This window comes from Cupressus sempervirens, chromosome 6 (genome assembly GCF_028749045.1).
Source record: "Cupressus sempervirens isolate cs-2001-9-10 chromosome 6, ASM2874904v1, whole genome shotgun sequence".
NCBI classification, from domain to species: domain Eukaryota; kingdom Viridiplantae; phylum Streptophyta; class Pinopsida; order Cupressales; family Cupressaceae; genus Cupressus; species Cupressus sempervirens.
In genome coordinates this window covers 368,353,948-368,380,593 of record NC_143123.1, presented here as the reverse complement: position 1 = coordinate 368,380,593, position 26,646 = coordinate 368,353,948, and positions in this window count along the sequence as shown.

Genomic DNA, 26,646 nt, shown 5'->3' with positions numbered 1-26,646 from the left:
CATGTATTGTACTGTGAGATGTATGTATGTATCTTTCTATGTTCAGTAAATGTTAATGTTCGTAACTATGTTTTGTTAGTGTTTCTTGACACTCATGAATTGTTTCTGCTCCTCAGCGTGCTAGTTAGGGCTAGCTGTGTAACCTTTGGACCAAGTTGGTTTAAGTTAGTGTCAGTTTTCTATTAGGTTCTTAATTAAGGTTAGTCATCCCTAATCCGGATTAGTGCTTAATTTTCAAGTTAGAGTAGTTAGATGGACCTATTTTATTCCTAGATTTTATTTGACTCTAAACCTCTTTCCTAAGGCTTTTAAACATGCTATTATTGTAACCAAAGGGTATGGGTATGGGTTAGGGGTCTTTTCCAACCCCTAAGCCCCTTTTTTTGACTTTTGAGGTCACTCAAAAGGTCCCTTTTTGCCTTTGTGCGAAAATTCATCACGGTCATCTTGAGTTACCTCACCTCATCTCCACTTAGGGTTTAACCATAGTGTAGGTTGAGTTAGGAGTTTCTAGAGTTGCTAGTGGGTGGAAATAGTTATTGATCCTTTTGGGTGGTTGAGTTGGAGGCTTATTTAGAGGCCTTCCTTGGACTAGTGGGTTGTTACCCAATCTCTACATTTAGAGAGGAGTTCTTGAAGGTTGAAGCAACGAGAAGGAAACTATACTCAAATTTGTTCATTTCCATTACCTCTTAGTACAGGTTGGAATTCTCATCTCCCTTATTCAGTTTTTATGTTTTGTTTCATGCTCATGCTACTTTGTTGTTGTTTCACTATTTGTATGGTTGTGGGTATGTTGGGAAGATTTGATAACCATGTTATTTTGGTTGTTTTCCTTTCTTGTTTATGTTTGCAAATTTGAGATTTTTCTTGCATGGGTGTTTTGGTATTACTCACCCTTGGAGAGGGCAGAAGTGACCAATTTTTGGAAAGGTCTGTTTAGTCGGACTCCATCCAGTGTAGAGTCTCTTCTCAGGATGAGAAGAGGGAGAAAGGGTAGGGTGTTATGGGCCCCTACCTGTCAGCACAAACCTTGTATGATTCTGGTATGTTGAAATGGAAGAACGAAAGTTCTTGGTATATAGCCCCGATTGGGCATCTGTTGGTGTTGTGCTTGACTTCTCCTAGTTGGAAGAATCCACCTTTCCCTAGTTTTGATTCATTGTGGATCCTATTGTGTAAACCATGTATGATTATGCATGTTTGATTTTCTCTTGGTTATGCTTGATTGTCACCCGATCAGATATTGATTTCCTCCATGGTTCTTGAAATGAGATTCAAAAAACATTAAAAATTCCTTGATTTTGATCATGAAGAAAATTTGATTAAATTGTTGAAATTTGGGATTGGGATCCTATTGTAAATTGTATTTTTTTAAAATTTAGTTGTAATGGCAACAAAGCCGGGTTTTCTTCCTGGTTCTTTCCCGGCTGAGCCTTTGAATCAGGTTGGCCAATAAAATTGGTGTTGAGTAAAATTGCTTGTCATATGATTTAATCGTAAATTTTAAATTGGATGGATGCATATCAAAATAGGATGGAAATGATGGCATTCAATTATGTAAATTTTGAGTTTCAAGTATGTTAAGAAAAAGAAAATAAAGGGATATGGTTGATATAATTTAATTCAAGTTTGTTTTGGAAATCAATTTAATCATGCATTGTTGTGACACGATCATTAACTTCATGTTTAAATCCATTCAATTCTACTCCCCTATATAAATGATGGAAGGATATTGCTCAAAGTATGATCTGTGAAGGCTCCTACGTGAGTTCAGGTGTGAATGGGATGACGAATTTAGTCCCTGGGTTTAATCTATTTTAGAGGTGATAGAAAATTGTATTGAATCCTACCTAAATCATCTAATAGATTTAAGGGATGCACTATTAGTTTTGTAAGCCATAAGAAACTTTAAGAATTAAAACTTAGGATAACATTAGCAATATGTTAGCTTTTCAATTTTTGATCCAACTTAAAGAAGATTAAATTAACTTTACATACCATTCCTAAGAGAAAATTTCCAAAACACCCACCTATAGGATGCTGGAAATTGTATGGAGAAATAATTTACTCTCTTGTTGAATAGAGAATATTCCCTTTGGATCCCTTGTTTCAAATTTAATTTCAAAATTAATAATCAATAAAAAAGACTATGAATAACTAAATAAACATTATACTAATAACCTAAATATCTATTTTTGCTACCTATAAAACTTTATCAAATGAATGTTTGTGCAAGTCAAACTGTCATCACATGTGATGACATCATCCTTGTCCCATCCCCATCTTCCTCCTATAATGGGCACTCAACTTGGAGGGAAGGCATTAAAGTTTGGTGTTTTAAACAAGTGAGCAAATATTCTAACCTTGCTTTTCTCCCACCTTCTATTCACATGGGACGCAGGTTTTGGAAAATGCATAGCAAAGGTTATTTTTGGGAGAAGTGGATTACTGATGGGAGGGTGATGTCACCTGTCCCCCCCATCCCATCACCCCATTCTCTCATAACCTTTTTCAAGCGCTCACCTCTTCCCTTTGGAGGCTTGTTTTGTATTTTTATTTAAGCCTGTGTTTCCTTTCCTTGGGGAACAAGACCTGATGAGGGTCAGTTGTATGGGACAGTGTGCAGGCCTAGGATAGGCTTGGGAAGAGGAGGGAGTAGGGGGAGTGGGGGGGGGGGGGGGGTAGTTAGGTTAGGTGCTTAGTAGAGTTAGTATAGAGTTAGGTGTTAGTGTGGGGAGTTAGTAGGTAGTTAGTATAGGTTAGTAATAATGTTAGTAATGTGTTAGTATTAGAATTAAGTTTAGTATATGTTATGTTGTCAGTTTAATTTTATAAAGATCATAGGTTAGATGATTAGGATAGTTTTTAATATTAGTATTAGTTTGTTAGGTTTTGTTTTTGTTTGTTAAAATTTTTAATTAGTTAGTTCAAAATGTTATTATTTTGTTAGTATAGTATTGCTAAAAGGATTAGCTTATTTTAGAAATTAGTTTAATGCATCTATGTTATAAGTTGGTTAATAGTTTAGTTGGAAATGTATTTTAAGTGATTAGTATAATTTGTAGAGTTATAATGTAATATGTAGTTAAGTTTCATAGATTTAGTTGATATTTAAATTAGTATTATTAGTTAGAAAATGTTTTAGTTAAGTTATTTGAATTTTTACATTGATTTTATGAAGAAAAGTTTTATTAAAACAAAAATTTGTTTAGATGGGTTACTTTTATTAAGTATTAAATTTAGTTAGTTTGTTTTTCAATTCTTCAATTTTAGATTTAGTTAGTTAGTTTTAAGTTAAAATTAATTACTAGTTAGTTAATTTAATATATGACAAGTTAAGATTCATAATTATAACATTTAATTTTATTATTGATATTAGTGTCTTAATATGTTCTAAATTAAAATTCATGCACGCAATCTTAGTATAAATTAGATAATGATAAAATAGTTGGTAGATGTATTATTAAGTCTGGCAAGTGATTAGTCGATAAATATTAATTTATTTAGTACGTTCTTTTATTGATTTAATATCAAAAGATTAGATTAGAAGTTTGCGAGAAATGTTAATATTGATTGTTTAAAGTTTTATCATAATTATGTAAATTGAGTTTTGATGACTATTAGTTATAATTAAATGTATGATTGACTAACTAAGAAAATTAAGATAGTATTCAATTGGAGTTAGTTTAGTTTTAAATCAATTTAATTGTTTTACTATATTATAAATTTTTAAATTAATGATTGGTTAATTAATTGACTTTATTAAAATGATAATCAGAATGATTGCTTTAAAAATTATAGCTAATAATGTTTTAGTTTTGTTAAAGTATTGTTATCAATTGTAGATAACGTGTCATGAAATAATTTTACTATCTTAATTTAAAATGGTCATTATATTAGAAATGTTTTATTTGATTTTTATAAAATTACGATTGGAATAAAATTAAGTATAGTTTATATAGGTGTATGGGTAGATGCGATATGTCTTTTAATGAGTTTTGTTTTTGATAATTCAAATGAATATAAGAGAAGTCAGTTTTAAATTATTTAAGTATAGATATTAGATTTAGATAGTCTAGGTTTTCAGATTTGTTTTAATGGTTTCTTATTGTTGAAGGTTAATGTAGAGAACCTATACTAAAACTTTTATCTATCATTTCAACTTAGAGCACTTTAATTTTTTTTAAAAAAAAAAAATTAGTGTGTGTGTTTTTGCCTTCGAGTTTTGGGCATGACATTTTGGTATCAGAGCCCATGTTTCAACACTAGGAACCTTAAACCCTTACACTTTTGAAACTTAAAACTAAACATTAAATTGTGTAGGATGCCTCTGGTTACTCGAAGCAACCCACGAGGCAGAGGTCGCAGGGTGAGAGGTGGTAGAGCGAGATAGGGGGATGGACCACCTCGACCACCACCACCTCCACCTCCACCACCACCTAACCCAAACTAGGACATTATAGATGCACTTCAGACTTTGATCAGTGTAGTTCAGCAGAGAGTAGTACCCGTGGTTCAGTCAGTTCAGTAGATTCTAGTAGTGGAAGCAGAGGGACCAGGAGGAGGTGAGCCTAGAGGTAGAGAGAGGACTGGGAGTCCCCCACTGAGACAGTTACAGGGGCAGGATGAGCATGAAGGAGAGTCAATACACTAGAGAGGACCCCCATTTGATAGACCTCCTAGACATGTAGGAGATGATATTAGGGAATTGATTTGACTTGGGTCACCATTATTTAAGGGTTCCACTGAAGGAATAGTAGCAGAGGCATGGTTGTAGAGCCTACAATGGTGCTTTGGATTATGCCCTTATGGGAGTAATCTAAAGGCATGCCTAGCAGTTCATCAGTTGAGAGGGGATGCCTCCAATTGGTGGCATCAAGAGGAGATCATAGGTGGAGTGAGGATGGATACCCTCACATGGGAATCATTCCTAGAAAGATTTTGAGAGAGGTACTTGTCAGAGCATTTCTGACAGAAACAGATAGAGGAGTTTCATTCTTTTTATCAGAGAGGCCTTACAGTGGCTTAGTACAAGAGTAGGTTTCTCAAGCTCCTTCCTTATGTGGAATACATGAAGGATGAGAAACTACGGGTGCATCGCTTTATCATGGGGCTGAATTTCTCACTTTAGGGTCCAGTTCGGATGGCCTTCCCTACCACCTTCAGACAAGTAGTGGAGATAGCACTAGTGGCAGAGGATACTTGAGGCAGACAGGAATCACGGGATCGGTCTCAGAATCAAAACTCTACCCGACAGAAATCCCCTTGGAAAGGGAATTAGAATTATACACCAGGGTTGTCTAAGGGCCAACAGTCTCAACAGTAGTAGCAAGAATTCTCACAGGGTTACCAAGGCTCCAAGCCCAGGCAGTGGCAGTCACAGTAGGATTAGAAAGTACATACCCCATAGCCGCAGTCAGTGCAGACTCAGTAGTCTTCCAGGGGTGGATACAGTGGGTCTAGCAGGTCAGGGGGCCCATAGCAGTCAAGATCACAGGATACACAATCTTATACCCAAGGGCCATGCTATACTTTTGGAGGCATGGGTCACATAACTAGAGAGTGTTTATAGGGACAGTCATCTAGTGGTCAGAGAGGGGCTTTTTCAAAGCCGACAGTTGGAGACATGGGCAGGTCTCATAGAGTTTTCGTAGCGGTTGACAACTACTAGGTTAAGCATCAAAGTGTAGTTATTGAGGCTACAGGTGGACTTGGTCATCCAGTTAGCACTAGAGACTATCCTTATTATTGCTCGACAGACCCTAGCTCCTTGAGGTCGAGAGCTCGACCAAGTTAGGGTCTAGCGGGAATGTTATGACGAGGTCACGATTTCTTTGGGGAAAGTAGCACGGATGCAATCTCTATACCCTTATCTTTTGATGAACTCCAGGAGGAAGTTCATGCCTAGTGGGGGAGGATGTGAGGCCTCGCCCCAACCCTTCGTAGCCTTAGTTGTTACTTTTTCTTTTTGTCACTCACAACTTGAGATGTCGAGACATTATCTGATACTTAGAACATATTATATTATTTCATGTTGTGTGATGTTACTTTCAGATACTTTTGATGATTGTCATTTAATGTTTCATGTATATGTATGTCGATGAAATTAGTAAATGTAGGATTGTTACTTTGATTTAAGAGATTTTAAATGGTTAAGAAGTGAATAGGATGAGAGGAACCCTGATTGATGTATGTTTTAATGTATGTGAATTTCTGATACATATATATGTACATGTGATTTTACGAGACTACTGATGTGTGCAATGAGTGTGCAGATATTTAGCTGAGAAACCCTACAGAGGAATAGAACTGATCTCTTTGTGCTAATTTTTGGAAACCTTGTTGTTCGTAATTCACGTATTGTACTGTGAGATGTATGTATGTATCTTTCTATGTTCAGTAAATGTTAATGTTCGTAACTATGTTTTGTTAGTGTTGCTTGACACTCGTGAATTGTTTCTGCTCCTCAGCGTGCTAGTTAGGGCTAGCTGTGTAACCTTTGGACCAAGTTGGTTTAAGTTAGTGTCAGTTTTCTATTAGGTTCTTAATTAAGGTTAGTCATCCCTAATCTGGATTAGTGCTTAATTTGCAAGTTAGAGTAGTTAGATGGACCTATTTTATTCCTAAATTTTATTTGACTCTAAACCTCTTTCCTAAGGCTTTTAAACATGTTATTATTCTAACCAAAGGGTATGGGTATGGGTTAGGGGTCTTTTCCAACCCCTAAGCCCCTTTTTTTGACTTTTGAGGTCACTCAAAAGGTCCTTTTTTTCCTTTGTGCGAAAATTGATCATGGTCATCTTGAGTTACCTCACCTCATCTCCTCTTAGGGTTTAACCATAGTGTAGGTTGAGTTAGGAGTTTCTAGAGTTGCTAGTGAGTGGAAATAGTTATTGCTCCTTTTGGGTAGTTGAGTTGGAGGCTTTTTAGAGGCCTTCCTTGGACTAGTGGGTTGTTACCCAATCTCTACATTTAGAGAGGAGTTCTTGAAGGTTGAAGCAAGGAGAAGGAAACTATACTCAAATTTGTTCATTTCCATTACCTCTTAGTAAAGGTTGGAATTCTCATCTCCCTTATTCAGTTTTTATGTTTTGTTTCATGCTCATTCTACTTTGTTGTTGTTTCACTGTTTGTATGGTTATGGGTATGTTGGGAAGATTTTATAACCATGTTATTTTGGTTGTTTTCCTTTCTTGTTTATGTTTGCAAATTTGAGATTTTTCTTGCATGGGTGTTTTGGTATTACTCACCCTTGGAGAGGGCAGAAGTGACCAATTGTGGGAAAGGTCTATTTAGTCGAACTCCATCCAGTGTAGAGTCTCTTCTTAGGATGAGAAGAGGGAGAAAGGGTAGGGTGTTATGGGCCCCTACCTGTTAGCACAAACCTTGTATGATTCTGGTATGTTGAAATGGAAGAATGGAAGTTCTTGGTATATAGCCCCGATTGGGCATCTGTTGGTGTTGTGCTTGACTTCTCCTAGTTGGAAGAATCCACCTTTCCCTAGTTTTGATTCATTGTGGATCCTATTGTGTAAACCATGTATGATTATGCATGCTTGATTTTCTCTTGGTTATGCTTGATTGTCACCCGATTAGATATTGATTTCCTCCATGGTTCTTGAAATGAGATTCAGAAAGCATTACAAATTCGTTGATTTTGATCATGAAGAAAATTTGATTAAATTGTTGAAATTTGGGATTAGGATCCTATTGTAAATTGTATTTTTTTAAAACTTAGTTGTAATGGCAACAAAGCCGAGTTTTCTTCCTGGTTCTTTCCAGGCTGAGCCTTTGAATCAGGTTGGCCAATAAAATTGGTGTTGAGTAAAATTGCTTGTCATATGATTTAATCGTAAATTTTAAATTGGATAGATGCATATCAAAATAGGATGGAAATGATGACATTCAATTATGCAAATTTTGAGTTTCAAGTATGTTAAGAAAAATAAAATAAAGGGATATGGTTGATATAATTTAATTCAAGTTTGTTTTGGAAATCAATTTAATCATGCATTGTTGTGACGCGATCATTAACTTCATGTTTAAATCCATTCAATTCTACTCCCCTATATAAATGATGGAAGGATATTGCTCAAAGTATGATCTGTGAACGCTCCTAGATGAGTTCAGGTGTGAATGGGATGACGAATTTAGTCCTTGGGTTTAATCTATTTTAGAGGTGATAGAAAATTGTATTGAATCCTACCTAAATCATCTAATAGATTTAAGCGATGCACTATTAGTTTTGTAAGCCATAAGAAACTTTAAGAATTAAAACTTAGGATAACATTAGCAATATGTTAGCTTTTCAATTTTTGATCCAACTTAAAGAAGATTAAATTAACTTTACATACCATCCCTAAGAGAAAATTTCCAAAACACCCAGCTATAGGATGCTGGAAATTGTATGGAGAAATAATTTACTCTCTTGTTGAACATAGAATATTCCTTTTGGATCCCTTGTTTTAAATTTAATTTCAAAATTAATAATCAATAAAAAAGACTATGAATAACTAAATAAACATTATACTAATAACCTAAATATCTATTTTTGCTACCTATAAAACTTTATCAAATGAATGTTTGTGCAAGTCAAACTGTCATCACATGTGATGACGTCATCCTTGTCCCATCCCCATCTTCCTCCTATAATGGGTGCTCAACTTGGAGGGAAGGCATTAAAGTTTGGTGTTTTAAACAAGTGAGCAAATATTCTAACCTTGCTTTTCTCCCACCTTCTATTCACATGGGACGCATGTTTTGGAAAATGCATAGCAAAGGTTATTTTTGGGAGAAGTGGATTACTGATGGGAGGGTGACGTCACCTGTCCGCCTCATCCCATCACCCCATTCTCTCATAACCTTTTTCAAGCGCTCACCTCTTTCCTTTGGAGGCTTGTTTTGTATTTTTATTTAAGCCTGCATTTCCTTTCCTTGGGGAACAAGACCTGGCGCGGGTCAGTTGTATGGGACAGCGTGCAAGCCTAGGATAGGCTTGGGAAGAGGAGGGAGTAAGGGGAGTAGGGTGTTGGGGGGGGGGGGGGTGGTAGTTAGGTTAGGTGCTTAGTAGAGTTAGTATAGAGTTAGGTGTTAGTGTAGGGAGTTAGTAGGTAGTTAGTATAGGTTAGTAATAATGTTAGTAATGTGTTAGTATTAGAATTAAGTTTAGTATATGTTATGTTGTTAGTTTAATTTTATAAAGATCATAGGTTAGATGATTAGTATAGTTTTTAATATTAGTATTAGTTTGTTAGGTTTTGTTTTTGTTTGTTAAAATTTTTAATTAGTTAGTTCAAAATTTTATTATTTTGTTATTATAGTATTGCTAAAAGGATTAGCTTATTTTAGAAATTAGTTTAATGCATCTATGTTATAAGTTAGTTAATAGTTCAGTTGGAAATGTATTTTAAGTGATTAGTATAATTTGTAGATTTATAATGTAATATGTAGTTAAGTTTCATAGATTTAGTTGATATTTAAATTAGTATTATTAGTTAGAAAATGTTTTATTTAAGTTATTTGAATTTTTACATTGATTTTATGAAGAAAAGTTTTATTAAAAAAAAAAATTGTTTAGATGGGTTACTTTTATTAAGTATTAAATTTAGTTAGTTTGTTTTTCAATTCTTCAATTTTAGATTTAGTTAGTTAGTTTTAAGTTAAAATTAATTACTAGTTAGTTAATTTAATATATGACACGTTAAGATTCGAAATTATAACATTTAATTTTATTATTGATATTAGTGTCTTAATATGTTCTAAATTAAAATTCATGCACGCAATCTTAGTATAAATTAGATAATGATAAAATAGTTGGTAGATGTATTATTAAGTCTGGCAAGTGATTAGTCGATAAATATTAATTTATTTAGTACGTTCTTTTATTGATTTAATATCAAAAGATTAGATTAGAAGTTTGCGAGAAATGTTAATATTGATTGTTTAAAGTTTTATCATAATTATGTAAATTGAGTTTTGATGACTATTAGTTATAATTAAATGTATTATTGATTAACTAAGAAAATTAAGATAGTATTCAATTGGAGTTAGTTTAGTTTTAAATCAATTTAATTGTTTTACTATATTTTAAAGTTTTAAGTTAATGATTGGTTAATTAATTGACTTTATTAAAATGATAATTAGAATGATTGCTTTAAAAATTATAGCTAATAATGTTTTAGTTTTGTTAAAGTATTGTTAAAAATTGTAGATAACGTGTCATGAAATAATTTTATTATCTTAATTTAAAATGGTCATTATATTAGAAATGTTTTATTTGATTTTTATAAAATTACGATTGGAATAAAATTAAGTATAGTTTATATAGGTGTATGGGTAGATGCGATATGTATTTTAATGAGTTCTTGTATTTGATAATTCGAATGAATATAAGAGAATTCAGTTTTAAATTATTTAAGTATAGATATTAGATTTAGATGGTTTAGGTTTTCAGATTTTTTTTAATGGTTTCTTATTGTTGAAGGTTAATGTAGAGAACCTGTACTAAAAATTTTATGGGAGAGGGAGAGAGAGTAGGGGATGGGAGAGAGAGTAGGCAGTGGGAGAGGGAGAGAGAGGGGGGATGGGAGTGAGAGAGAGAGAGAGAGTAGGGGATGGGAGAGAAGAGAGGGTGAGAGAGTAGGTAGTGGGAGAGAGAGAGAGAGAGTAGGGGATGGGAGAGGGGAGAGAGTAGGGAGCTAGAGTATGGGATGAGAGAGGGGAGAGAGAGAGTAGGTGGTGGGAGAGAGAGGGGGATGGGAGTGTGTGAGACAGAGAGAGTAGGGGATGGGAGAGGAGAGAGGGTGAGAGAGTAGGAGTTGGGAGAGGGATAGTGAGAGTGAGAGAGAGAGTAGGGGATGGGAGAGGAGAGAGGGTGAGAGAGTAGGAGTTGGGAGAGGGATAGTGAGAGTGAGAGAGAGAGTAGGGGATGGGAGAGGAGAGAGAGAGCGAGAGAGAGTAAGGGATAGCAGAGGATAGAGAGTGAGAGAGTAGGGGATGGGAGGGAGAGAGTGAGAGAGAGTAGGCAATGGGAGAGGGAGTAGGAGAGGGAGAGCAAGAGAGAGAGTAGGGGATGAGAGAGGAGAGAGAGAGTGAGAGAGAGTAGGGGATGGGAGAGGAGAGAGAGAGTAGGGAAAGATAGAGTAGGGGATGGGGGATGGTGGGATAGGGAGAGATTTATTTTCACATAGTGCATACACACTATAGTGCATACGCACTATGTGAAATCACCAAAAAAGGGTCATAAAGTAAGTTTGGGTCACTTTTGATCCATATTCTGCTTTTTGTTTGTTGTGCATTTTGTTGTTATGATAGAAAACACATGTTTTAAGCTGTTGGAAGTTAGCAAACACTATTTGAAGACTTTTTGAAGCTAGAAAACATGGAATTCAATCATTGGATAGGCTATTTGAAGGCTTTTTGAATATTATTTCTATAGAAAAGGTTAGTGTAGTCCTTTTTAAATAGTGTTTGTTGATATATAGAGACAAATTTGATTATAATTTGACATGTTGTTTAATATATAGTGAATTCCTTGAAATTTTTATGTTTGAATGAATTGTTATTTGGAAATGGTTAGAAATTTGGCAAGTTGTTTGATATATATTGTATATTCATCGAAATAATTGTAATTTTTATATGTATTTGAAAGATTTGTAATTTGAAAATTGTAAGTAATTCATATGTTTGAATAATTTCACATATAGAAATCATCATCATGCCAAGGAAGAAACCAAAAACTCAAACAAAAGAAGAGAGGGAGATAGATTTGGAAAGTAGAAGAGATAAAATGAAACTACTACATGAACAAAGAAAATTGAAAAGCAATAATGAAGAATTGACTTTCTAAGAGGAACAAGTACCACCAAAAAAAAGAAACAAAGAGGAAGAATTGGAAAGACAGAGAACATATGAGACTATTACGCTCAAGAAGACAATTGAATTGTGAAGCTACACCATCTTTCAATGTTGGAGTCATATCATCCTCTCATGTTGAAGAGATGCTATTTGTAGATCTGATGATGTACACACTCCATTATGTCATGTTGAAGGCACAATATCAACATATCAAGTAGGTGATATTCCATCTTTTGCATCTTATTGCCAAGGCACATCATCTTCAGTTCAAGGTACGCAAAACACTCAACCTTATGTTGATGTTCAAAATGTTGAGGGAATGGAAGAGATTATAACACCTTCTAGAATTCATTTTAGAAGACCAAAATATTTGATTGCTATTGATACTAACATTTTGAAATCAATGACTAACAAGATTAGCAAGTGTACTTGTCAAAGAAGAGTTAATTATATGTGGAGATTATTCTTTGAAGAATTAAATATTATAGATCAATGTCAATTATTTGTTGAAATGATGAGAAATTTAAAATTTAGGCCTATGATGAAGATTCTTGGGCTAAGAATGATGGATGATTCAAATGAAAAAAATATTTGTAAAGAATTTAATGAGTGCTTATGAAAAAGTGGGTTCTAAATCATGTACTAAAGATAGTAATATCACAAGACGAGTACTTACATCAACAATAGTAAGTACTAAAATGAAGAAAGCTTGAATCATGAGAAAGACAAGCAAAACATTGAAAATTGGTAGAAGTACTCTAAGGAGATCCATGCTAAGGCATGAGTGACTGGAAGATCCAACAAAAAATGAATTATGGACTTTTAGCAGTAGACTACCATGAAATGATAAAGAAACTAGTGAAGCTTTGAAATCATTGATTGAAGATTTTTGAAAAAATAACATATGTGTTTCCCCTAATCAAAGAGATGTTGTAAGAAGGAGGATTATAGCCAAAATTGTGACCCACATGCGAAACATTTATTGGACTTGACTCAAACACAATATTTTGCAAAATTTATTGGTATGTATCCTCAAATTTGAATAATTCAAAGATTTTTTGAGATGGGTAAACCTTTTTATGTGAAGATAAATCACACACACACTTGTTTTTGTAGGATACATATTGAATTTTCTAACCATTTTGATTTTTTTAGGCATATATGTGTGTTTTTGCATTCTAAATTTTTTTTACAAGATTGTGACATGAATGAGCCACCAATATCTTTAAGGGAATTCATAACATTTTATGTGAAATAGGGGATAACCAAATTTTTTACAAGACATCATGCTTGGATGGTACATGCTTATTTTGTGGTTCTTTGCAACTTTTATCAACTTGTGAACATATGGATAGTACACATGCAATTAGAAATAAAATAGTAGATTACATAAAATTTAAGATAGTGACATATGCTCTAAAACATGAGAAATAGGGTAAACAATGTGATTTAGTCATTGAAAAGATTTTAATAGATGAGTTCATTAAGATTCTTTTTGAATAGATTATTTACAAGTATGCAAGGCAAACATAGAGAGCTTGATGGCTGGATTTGCAATTCAAGTTGTGCAAGGATATGTTTCCACTAGATACCATTGTTTTGGTTTTATACTTCATAGAGAACTACATAATGCAACCACAAAATGAGGTGCAAGAAAAGTATTATACTTCTCAATAGGTTTCCATATTTGTTCACATAATATTCATGCATTTACCTACAAGTATAGAGGATGATAGGAATATTTTGAGGGCGTACCATTTTTACATTAGTGATGATCGATCACATTCTACAAAGTTTGTACATGGTTGTTTTCAACTATTTAATGGAGATTTGGCTAACAGGGGCATACCATATCATCAACACATTATTTGGTCAAATAATTGCACATCTTAATTCATGAATGCACGAATGTTATATTGGTTAAGTAGAATGCATAGGTTGTGTAGAATTCAATATATATGGAATTTCATAGAGGTTGGTCATGGAAAGGGAGAGCACAATGGTGCAGGTGCATGCATTCAAAGAGTCTTAGCTCATGAAGAACTCAAGTACATAGATGAACCAATATTGACAGATGCAAAATCCATTGTCCAGTGGTGTAATTCCATAATGGATCCAGGTAAGGAAGGCGAGTCTATGGTTTGTAGATTTTTTTGGTTGATAGATAATACTAACATTGCACCATATGAGGATTGTTGCACACTAACAAGATCAAGCAAGTTGTACTCTTTTAGAAGCTCTATTGAAGGTTTGTGGAGTATCCACACACAAAAAATGGCACGCTATTGTTCATCATGTGTAGAGGAAAATTGGGATGACTGTGAGTTGACTAAATGGGTTGACAAATGGGATATACGAGTTTTGGACACAACTGACACCTATCATCCCCCACAAGCACTGGAAATGGTAGAGATGGATTCATCTATTGACTTTGATTGCTTGTCTGATCTAGTGCAACTTATCTTTGTAATTTTAATATCTAACCTTATAACTTTTACCTAAGTATTTTTTGAATTAATGACTACATTTTGTACATTTATCACTACAGGCCATGTTTTTGCTATTATTACACCTAAAGATAATGAAGAAGGGATAGATTATTGTTTGTGTCATTGTGTCCAAGCCAAAGGAAAATTGAATCACTCAGTTATAGATGCTAAAGGTTTAGAGTACCATATCAATGCAGTGGTTATAACTAGCACATGGCTTAGACGATATTATATGAAGAACCCTAACTTGTGGTTATTCAAAGATTGGCAAATAGAGAGGAAGATTCTTCATTATTTGAACCTTGTTGTCACATCAAATGTCCACTTAATAAAATATGTTTGAAAACTAAAATATAAGACTCTTTGAAAAGTTTGTGAGTCATACCATGAGGCAATGCTTGAGATGTTAAAATGTACAACAGATCTAGTTGGTTCATTAGATTGAATAGGGAGAGAGGGGGAGAGAGAAAGAGTGGCCAATTGGATCTTTGGTGTCATTATAAGATAGGATACCAGATTGAACCAAAGGTCAAATTTGAGGAATTTGAGTTATTTTTTATAAATAAGGAGTTTTAGGTCTTTAGATAGATTTAAATGCCTTGGGGTCTGGGCAAAGATTCAGGTGTTTAGGAGGTTATTAAAGCAAAAATGTCAACGTTGTCAGTAAAAAACAATACAAAATGACAACTTTTCTTGCTAAATAATTGAAAAGGAAGTTGAACATTGGCATAACCATTTGAATGATGGTTCTAACCATTGGAGCCAAGGAATAGGTGTTTAAAAATGTTGTACGAACTAGTGAAGATTTACATGAATAAAACTCTAATTTTTTGCATTTTTCTCTATTTTTTTGAGTTGTATGGATGTGTACAGATTGGTGAAGGAGATCAACTATCATGGTTAGATAGCCTAATAAACTAGGTCTCATTTACATTTGGTTTGAAGGTTATATCTTTTCATTTTCTTAAGTTATTGTAGTTTTTGTTAAGGTTGCTTATTTGGCCCCAAATTCAAGGGTTTTGGCAAACATGTGCCTCCAACTTGCAAACCCATGATTTTAATTTAATACCTCTTTGAGGGATGCAAGTTAGGGGAGTGTACTTTGATATGGCAAAGTTTTAGACCTAGAGGAATTGGTTTGATATTTTTACCAGCTGACCCTAGGTTGAACATCCCTATGTGTTCAGTCAAGAATTGAAGAAGAAGTGGCATTTAGGCTTCCAAATTAATTGTTTGAACCCAAGTGAAGGGTGTAATGGATTTTTAGGAAGGAGAGGAAGATTTCCATGGGGTTGAGTTGATTCTATGAACCCATCTTCAAGCACTTGCATTGGAAACCTAGCCTAATTAGGCCTATTAGGTCTGTAGACTAAAGTGGTGCTTGGGTATGCTGGAATGGAGTAAGCCCTTGATCCTTTGGAGTCTTCAAGAATTAGGTAAAGGGTATTCAAATTGATGATAATTTGACCTTGTCCTTTGGAAAGTTTAGAAGTTTTCCAAGGAAAACTAAATTTTGAGCTACTAGGATTTCTAGGCCTAAGTTAGGGATATTGATCCTTTGAAGGTGTTGGGGCCTTGAAAGTGCATGAATCCTAGTGGTTTATTCCTATAAATTTTGAATCAAGTCTAAGTTTGAAGTCTTGAAACGTTTTTACTTGTTTTACCTTAATTGGCCTAGTTGAGGACAAGTGTCCCTAAAGCCATATTTTGATCCAAGTTTGCCAAGATCCCTAGGAAAAGGGAAGAACCTTAGGAGAGTGGAGTCTACTTGGATAAGTAAAGGTCATCATTTGGTAAAGGCTGGTAACCAAGACATCATCCTAAAGTGGGTTTGGGTACCCTTAGAGGTTTAAGAATCAAGTGGCAAAAGTAGGTTGTGTGCTCTGCATCAATAAGGGTCATTAGACCTAGGTGTGATAGCCAAGGTGTAGGAAGTCACAATGTATTTAGAAGAGTCACTAATTGGTGTAAAAGTCAAGGTATACCTTACCATAGGGCAGTGAGCAACTTAAGGGATAAGTCTCTAGCTTAGGGAAAGGTCCCTAGCATGGAATTTCTAAGGGATAGCCCATCTAACAAGTTGGAAATGTTAGAAAGTATTTCACTTTTTGGAGATCTTACTCCATTTTGATTTTGTGATGCCATCTCGAGTGATGCTGAAACTCATAGTGTTGGCCAGTACAAAGTTATCAACTTTCAAATCTCCCTCAGTATTCATCATGGGATTGAACTATCTATTCTATTAGCTCTGGGTGGCTAGGTAAACTCTAGCCCCAAGCTCATCCCATCCCATTGAGTGCTTGAAAATTCTTGGGCACACTGAATCAAAATGTCCCTAAGGGTCACTAAATGCCATAGGGAAACAATCTTTGATGGGGCATATCTCAGAGCTTGTGCAAGGTATCAATGTGATTTTAGATCCTATAGGACCATGTTATGGAGACCTACAATAACCTCTCTCACTTTTTGGAGATCTTACTCTATTTTGATTTTATGACACCATCTTGGGTGATGCTAAAACTCATAGTGTTAGCCAGTACAAAGTTTCCAACTATGAAATCTCCCTCACCATTCCTCATGGGATCAAACTATCTATTTAGTTAGCTCTAGGTGGCCAGGTAAACCCTAGCCCCAATATTTTCCCATCCTATTGAGCGCTCGAATGTTCTCAGGTATGCTGAACCAAAATGTCCCTAAGAGTCACTAAATACAATAGGGCAGCGATCTTTGATAGGGCATATCTTAGAGCTCGTGTGAGGTATCAATGCAATTCTAGGTCCTATAAGACCATGTTGCAAATACCTACAATAACCTCTCTCACTTTTTGGAGATCTTACTCTATTTTTATTATGTGATACCATCTAGGGTGATGCTGAAACTCATAGTGTTGGCTAGTACAAAGTTACCAACTACCAAATCTTCCTCACCATTCATCGTGGGATCAAACAATCTATCTCATTAGCTCTAGGCAGTCAGGTAAACCCTAGCCCCAAGCTCATCTCATCTTGTTGAGTGCGTGAACATTCTGAAGCACATTGAATTGAAACATTCCTAAGGGTCACTAAATGCCATATGGCAGTGATCTTTGACGAGGAATATCTCAAAGCTTGTGCAAGGTATGAATTTGATTCTAGGTGCTATAGGACTATGTTGCAGAGACCTATAATAACCTCTCTCTCTTTTTTGTGATCTTACTCCATTTTTATTTTGTGATGCCATCTCAGGTGATGCTAAAACTTGTAGTGTTGGCTAGTACAAAGTTGCCAATAGCCAAATCTCTCTTAGATTTCATCGTGGGATCGAACTGCCTATTTTGTTAGCTCTAGGTACTTAAAATGTAAATAATAAAAACAAGATATATATTATGATGGTTGTACCCAATATAGACACAATTTAATTTTTTAAAATTTATGGTTTTGTTGCAAACTTTAGAATCCACATTTGATTTAACACCAAAATTTAGTGGTTGTTAAGATTGAAGTTTAGCCTCTAGTTTTAGTTTGAATTTAAAAGGCTTAAGAGTCAATGTTCAAAAGATCAAATACATAGTTTTTCTCAATTCCATGTGTGATGTCATTGAGGGAGACTAGGGCTAAGTGTTAAGAAGAAGAAAGACATTGAACCTTTATATACAAAGCAATGGAAATTACAGTTGTCTATCATGAGATGATCAGACATTGATAACTTATAAAGACTTAAAGTAGAAACTCAAGATCTTTTCTTAAGATTCATGGTACCAGTTGTGAAGACCAAATTCATGAGGCATGTTGGGAAAATGGACTTAAAGAATATGCAGAACTATCACAGTTTGGAATAAGAGAATAAAGTGCACTAACTACCATTAATATTATGAGAGGCACCAAAATCATTTATACATTCACTCAACAAGTAGTGAAGTTTTAAATACAAAGTAGATGAATCTAAAAATGCGAGGAATGATGATGTCAGGTTGCAAAAAGAGACACTCATTATTCTGGGATGTATTGATTATTCCCCTTTTTTGATTCCCATGGCCAGATACAAAAATGTAGATATGCTTTTTCTTCATCATAACTTGCTTGTTTGAATATTGGTGGAGATTCAATAGAATGAATAAAGAGACTTAGGTACATTATCTTATGGATGGAATCAATCTAGGGTGATTAGCATCTTGATCCCACCAAGCCACTCACATAAATGATGTAGGTTAGTTGCCCCACCAAGTATGGTAAGATATAATAGAAAGCAAAGCCATTCTATGATGACTAATCGGGATCCTTGATCTCTTCTAAGAGGAACAAATTGGTTTGGTGGATTTTAACACCCAAATGAAAATCAAAGTTTATAATTTAAAATTAAAAGGTGAGATTCAATGCCATCATCTTCATGTTCGAAACACTCACAAGTAGAAACATGAGTGTAAAGAATTGAAAATTCATATTCACCATTTAGTTGGTGCATCCTAAGTTGAGAAGTTGGACTTAACATGAAGCCTTGGCAAGAAGGAGTCTCAAATTTTAATAAAAGAAATAAGACTAATGCTCATCTTCTACCGTGAAGAGGAGAACTTTGCCAGGGAGAATTCAAAAATTTCATCATTCTATGTGAGAGTGCTCTTGCACCTATAATCTGTTCAGTAACATATGATAACCAATAATGTTATACATGAACAAACATATAATATAGAAGGTTGCACAATGATGGGGGTACCTGGGGTACTTAGGGTACGGGCATGGGTGCAACTATTTTTTATAATAGGGGACGAGGGTACTTGGGTATGTCAAACTTTTTTTTTAATTATACTTTTATATATATAGAAAACCTAAATTTATGAGTCATGACAATAATTTTTCAAATCAAGAACAATGATAAAGTTTGCAAATGTAATGTATTGCTTTCAATTTTAGATTTATTATATGTTTGTAATAATAATTTATGATAAATATTTAGATGCATAACATAGAAGGTAGACTTTAAACATGAACAAGAAGATCATAAATCATATGACAATGACATATTGCAAATGATAAATTTCTAGCTTTAACATTGATAAAGTTTATTGTTGATCAATATTGTATCAAAGTTGCAAACTGATTAGATATTGAATTAAGCTTGATAAAAAAATAACAGAGAAGGAAGACTTTAAACATGAACAAGATCATAAATCATATGACGATGACATCTTGGAAATGATAAACTTATGCTTGAACAGTCATAAAGTTTATTGTTAATCAATATTCTATCAAAGTTTTGAACTGATTAGGTATTGAATTAAGCTTGATAAATAATGAGCTGATACACAAACCAAAAACCAAAACAAATAATCTAAAATCTCAATCAAGGTTCTTAGCTATGATTCTCTCCATCAAATACCTAGTACATGGGATACATGTACCCGATACTTGGGTGCGTGGGTACGAGTACCAAGGGTGTGGGTACAAGTACCCATGCAACCTCATAATATATTATGATAACCAATAATGTCATACATGAACAAACATATAATATATTATGATAACCAATAAAGCCATACATGAAAAAACATATAATATATTATGATAACCAATAATATCATACATGAATGAACATATAATATATTATGATAACCAAAAATTTCATAAGTCTAATAATGTCATGCATCAAATAAATGCCATACATCAAATGCATATTGAATGTGTCCACTAACATAAAATCCAACATATATGTCTGCTAATGCCTATACATGTGTGTCTATAAACTATATCTTCTCCTTCCCATGAGGGGAAGGAAACAAATCCCTAGAGGTCTTCGATCATCGTGTGGAGGGAGATGCTAGGGATGATGGGGTCTTCCTCACACACTCACTCATCCTCTTGTTTAGGCTCTTCTCTAACTCGAGCTAATACAAAAAAAGTAGATATGAATCAATAATTATTATACATTGAAATCAAATATATGAACACACAAAATTAATTATTTTCTTACCGCCATCAGATAGTCACTATGTATGTCCACCTCAAAGGCTTGCAGATGATTGGGTGTAACAAGGCCCTACAAAAACTCAATCAATATAATCACTTATAAATAACATTAGAAATTTTGATACTACTATTATAGACAAAAATTAAAACCAAGAAAATTCTTTCATACCTCAGTCAATGGCTCTAAATGAGCCATCAGTGTAGCAACTCCATGATTGATGGACTGTCGAAGATGAGGAGGAGTCTCACATGTCAAGAGTTGCATGTCATACAATACAAGTTACATGCAACATGAAACAAGTATAATCAAATGAATTAAATTAACATGAAACAAATGTACCTCTAGAAAGCTCGTATCATGTCTAGGCTCGGATTCCCTAGTGAATGTTGACAGTCTTGTAGAGAACTGATGCACATGCATAAATTTTTTTGTCAATCCTTCATATGATTACTTAATAAATATATGTATTAATTTAAATGATTAAATTGATACATACCTCTAGACTCATAGATGAGATGAAAAGTGGGGTTGGGGGATCTCTACCAGGGCTACCAACACTCTTACCCTAAATTTTGAACAATGTCAGTACATGCTAATTAATTAGTCATTCACTATACATATGAAATGTGATCAAATTAGTTTATTATAATTGTAATTTACCTATGTGTCAATGACAAATGTTTGACTCGGGAACTAATCAATGACTATCCCATCATCCATAACATCTCTAGCATGATTGCCAAATGTGCATAAGGATCCACATGATGTGCACATGTGATTGCATTGCATAGAAGGCTCCTCCTCAACTAATGGACTCATGCAATGAATGAGGGTCTGCATAAAAGCATTAATAGTCCCTAGAGTGTTGGCCTCTACATGTTCCTTCACAACTCAAGGAATAGCCACATGCTCACCTTGTGGCTTGACAACAGGTGCCCTAACTACATTAGGGTCATGATGTGCCCTCGACCTCTCAAATGATGACCCCCCACCTCTACCCTGAGATTCTAATATAAAAAAATAATTGGGGATCTCCCCAAGGACAAACTCACAACATAATTTCTTTAAGAAATACATTGGGACCTCATGATTATTGCAGGGAGGGGCATCAAAAAACATCCACCATCTATCCAAAAAATTATTACTAATACCATCATGTATGCACCAATGGATGGGGAACCATTTAGTTGTCCCTCTAATAGTATTTTGTTCACCAAGCTTTCTAAATGATACACAAATGCTACCTTTGGATATATTTTTTTTACATCTTGATATGATGATTTGTTTGCATAATATTTTTTTTGTTCATCCCTCTTAACCTTCCAAATATCCAACTGACCACTAACATAAGCTATGTGGGTCATAATGGACTTGAAGGAGGATGCCAATTGAGCTCTCATTGAATTGGTTTGTCCACAAGCTTTCAACCTACCAATGAGTGCTTCTAATTCATTTTTGCCTATTTTTATTTCATTTATTATGTTGTCTTGTGTGCCAAGAGAAGGTCTTCCAATTGGTGCAGGTTGCAAAATTTCTTGTTCTTGTTGTGGAGGGTTTTAGTTTTGATCTTGTTGGGGATTTTCTAGTTTATTATTCACATTTTCTGATAAGAAATCAATTGAATTCTAAATAAATAAACAAATTTAAAGAAAAATTGAAAAAAACCTACAAAAAAATAATAAAACATATTAAAAAATGCAAAAACAAGTGTAGACAACATACGGTGTGATCACGATCTCAAGCTTCAATGATGAGGAGGCAGGTGGAAAAAATCTTCAATTTCGTCAATTCACATATGCACTGTGAGGAGAACTTGCAAAATGAAGAAAAAATAAATGGGTTGTGGGTTTGCAGCCCATTTATAATTTTTTTTTCTTTTAAAAAGCCCATATGCACTATAGCACATATGTGCTATAGCCTATATGCGCTTTATAGAACTCTAAAAAAAAAGTCATGTAATCTTTTTGGCACCACAACTTGGTGCACTTACCCAATAGGAACAAAAACCTTTCAAAGATGCTCCCGAACTCACGAATACTAGATCTAAGATTTTTCAATTGTTTTGACATTTGTAAACACTATTTCAACACTTATAGTTTTTTTTATAACATGTTTGAAGTTTTTTGTAATGCATTTGAATTATTTATAGTGCCTTTACTAGATATTTTAGTACATTTACATTTTCATCTAGCTCTCTTTTAATTGATATTATAATGCATCTAAACAATTCTATGATGCATATGCATAGTTTTGTAGCACATATGATCAAAGTTATAAACTATCATAATTAACTTGTAGATCTAATTTTTGGCTATTTAGAAGTCTCTTCTATATTAGATAGGAACTCCTAGGTCACTGAAATTGCAAATAAGAGAATGAAGACAATAAAAAATGTACCTAGCCTTTGCTAGCACCAAATTAGGTAGGCCTAAAACCCTTGTCAATTAGATTGCAACATTCCAAAGTTCACAGCCGAACCTAAGTAAGAATTTTGATTTCTTTGATCTACTTGGAAATAGGCCTATTCTCTCAACTCTTTGAATTGATCATAATGCCAAACCTTCTAAAAGGATTAGTAGGAATCAATCTAGAAATGAACAAACACATAGACTAAATAGGAGCCTCTTGTCTACATAGTTAAAGGGTCATAATTGAACATTCTTCTTGTTGTGTTTGAGAGGTTGTAGGAGTAGGGATATGCTCTCACTCTTCTAGGTCAATCACATTTACAGACTTGCTTCCAACTTCTATTTCTCATGCTTTTCACTAGGTAGTTTATTCAATTATAGAAAGACTACCTCTTGAGATTTTCCTTAGCAAGGCTAGTGAGAGGGAAAGCCTTCCATTTTGTATTCGTAATCAAATGAAAGTTGATTGTGTTCAAAACATAGCCTTCCTCTAGTATTCTTGCAAGAGATTGCACCAAACCTCCCTCACATTGGTGGGAAGCTCTCTTTCACAAGAGAGGTAAATTAGAATATTATCATATAAACACTAAAATATCATAGTCGCTAGTCATAGCTAATCGTTGTCAGGAGGCCATTTCTTTTTATAGGTTTTTGCATTAAATATATCATTTTATTTTCATTACTATGATTGGTTGTGCTTCTTTAATACATGTTAATGAACTTCAGATTATAATCCTTCTAAGCTAATTCAAACATGACTAGAAAATGACCCTGAACTGAATGTAAACACTATAATACACATTGAAATAGCACATTTAAAACCTAAAACAATGCATGTTCTCATTTATTTAACACATTTGAAGCCTGTACTAGCACATTTTATAGATAGGATAACACATTTGAGAGATAAAACAATGTGTCTAAATATTCTAATAGTGCATCTACATTTAAAACAATGCTTCCATGATGCAAAAGAGTGCTTGGAATGACATAAAATGAAATTTTTTTGCATTTAAATAGTGCATTCAAGTATTCCTAAAATACATACGAGAAAACTTATAAAAAGAAGCTATCTGTGCAAAAAACACCCATAAATAGAGAGCATACATGCGTACCCTTTTCTTTCATTAACACTCCACAAAACTAAGGAACATTGAAAGTGACCAACATCTTTAAGATCAAGAAATCAATTTTCCAACCCTACATAGGGACTTTTATCCAATAGACATCATCACCTCAACTTTTTACATCAAGTTAGACATGAAAGGAAACATAGTCCTTTCCTTACCTAATTTCACAAAATTGAGTCTTCTCATCATCAATATTATTGGATACCTTTCGAAACATAGCTTGACACTTCAGTACATTTTGGTCTAAAAATAATCCTCACATCATAAAAACATATAATAATGAGAGGGATATCATCTACATCTCATGCCATTGTGTAAAACTAGTGTAGCTACAAAACAAAAGGAACCAAAAAGATCACCCATACAGGTGAGTGCCAAAATAGAAAAATGAACCACCAAATCTACACAATCTCCAAATATCGTAGAGCATGTTACACACATTGATTGATTATCTGCCATCATTTCAGAAGAATTACCCTTGTTCAAACAACAAAAATCAAAACTTGCCAATGAAATGGGTTCATCTCAAGCTTGGGGCAAAAATAAGCTACAAAAAAAGATTGAGGATTTTCAACAAAATCCCAATTTTTTTGATATAATGGAAAATATACTAAAATGGCATAAAGAATATTAGCTACTATTATTGGAACAACAATGTGCAAAACTACCTCTTGACTTTAATATCTAATCTCAGGAGGGATCACGAAGAATCCCCCCTAGAGGTTGTCACTCAAAAAATTCAAGACCTGCTACTAGAAATGGAAAGGATGAAATGGGAGAAAGTCCAACTAGCTAAATTTAGTCACAAGAGGGTATTCCCTCTCTTTTTTGATAGAAATATTACCTTGACATATTTTCCACAGAATATACAAATACAAAAATATGACAAATATTTTGGCACATCTGATCCTCAGGATCATCTTCGACAATTCTATACAGTAAGCATGAAATTTGTGCATGATATGACCGACCTTATGTGGCTCTTCCTTATGAGTTTGGGGGGACAATCCATGGAGTGGTTCTCAAAAATCCCCTCCAATATTAAGTCATTTGATCAATTGGCTTTGTATTTCATTTCAGAGTACTGATATAACATCAAAAGGGAGGTCACTATGACTCCTTCAAGGTGTTCTTACAAAGATGGAGGCACAACTTCTCTAAATACCATTAGGATATCCCAGACAACATAGCCTAGAACATTCAAAAACAAAAATTGGCTTAGACTTAAATTTTCACTTTTATAATCATTCAAAGTTCAACTCACTTGAAATCGATAGTTTTCATTTCCCACCACATTTTTTGAAACAAATTTATTCTAACCAGAATAAAAATTATACTTTCTAGAAGAGGACTCTCTCCTCTAGAACATCATATAAGTTTTAATTTTTTTTGATATGATTTAACATTTTTTCTTTCTCAAAATTGACACCTTTTTGACTAATAAAAGATGTGCCTGTAGACGTTTTTAATTATAATATACTATATCTAATTAAAACACTATAAAAGTATGTGAATATTCTTGACTTTGAGCTCTATAAAATGGTGTTTATAAGTTATTAAAAATATATCATAAAAAATAGTAAGAGTGATTGAAACATCAATTTTTGAAATAATTACATTTATTTAGTAATTGGATACAAACTAGTATAAAACATGCATTTAATAGACATTTTCAATTGGAAAAGTGTGATACCATATATTAGTTAGCTAGAATGAATTTATTTAGATCACATATTTTAACAAAATTAATTTTTAGATAGAAATAATCAAATTCAGTCATTTTGATAAGTTAGCTTGAAAGGTGACATAACTTTGTACTTTTACCCATTTGCTTTTTTAATAGGAAAATGTGCACTTAGTTTGAAGTGGACACTTACTGACCATTGAAGTTTATTTTTCTACCTTCACACTCTCAAACTTCCTAATCTCAATAACACTAATTGCAAGGATACCCGATCTCTCTTTCTAGGTATACAAATAGAGATGGACATATGCAATGCTACAATTGAAGAGAAACATGATTAAAGTAATCAAAAGAGATGAGAAAGGTGCCAAGAAACAAAGGACACAATAAAAAAGAAAAGAAAAGAATGTCATAGCAAATTTTTTGATGGAGCATCCAGTTCCACCCAACCTACTTGCCCCATGCTATAAGATGTACAAGAATGCAATAATCAATTACAAAATGCGACTCAACTAAACCAACTAAAGAAAACAAAGTTGCCCTCTAAGAATCATTACACACCTACATATAATTTTCATAGAAAATTTGATAACCTTTCCAAAATTTCTACATGCTTGACTTGCATGGAAAAATACCTAGGAATAAAAATAAAGAAATTGAATAGACCAATCACTTGCTATAGATGCACATTAGAAAGGAATGACAATCACTTCTCATAATAGAATAATATGAACCTCGATGAGAAGCCACATTATTTACAAATGCTCAATCAAGTTGTGGAGATCTTGAGAGCAAGAATAAGCCCTATCCTTCAAGTTACTTATGCAAGAGGTGGGAAACTAAAATACAATGATCCTACTATATGTTTTCCTCAAGATATTTGTACAATAGAAACACATTTTCCAAGGACCATAAATGACTTGGACATAATTATTGTTAACAAAGAAAACATATACCATAAAAAGTACAGTTTCATGGTAAGTAAAGATCGTGTCTATGCAACACTAAACTACAAAATATCCAATGGTCCATATTACAAAGACGTATAGGTAGATGGGTCTGCATTGGCATCCTTTCCCCCTCAGTCCATTGACATTTCAAACCTTCAATACTTAAAAACTAGATAACTCCACTCT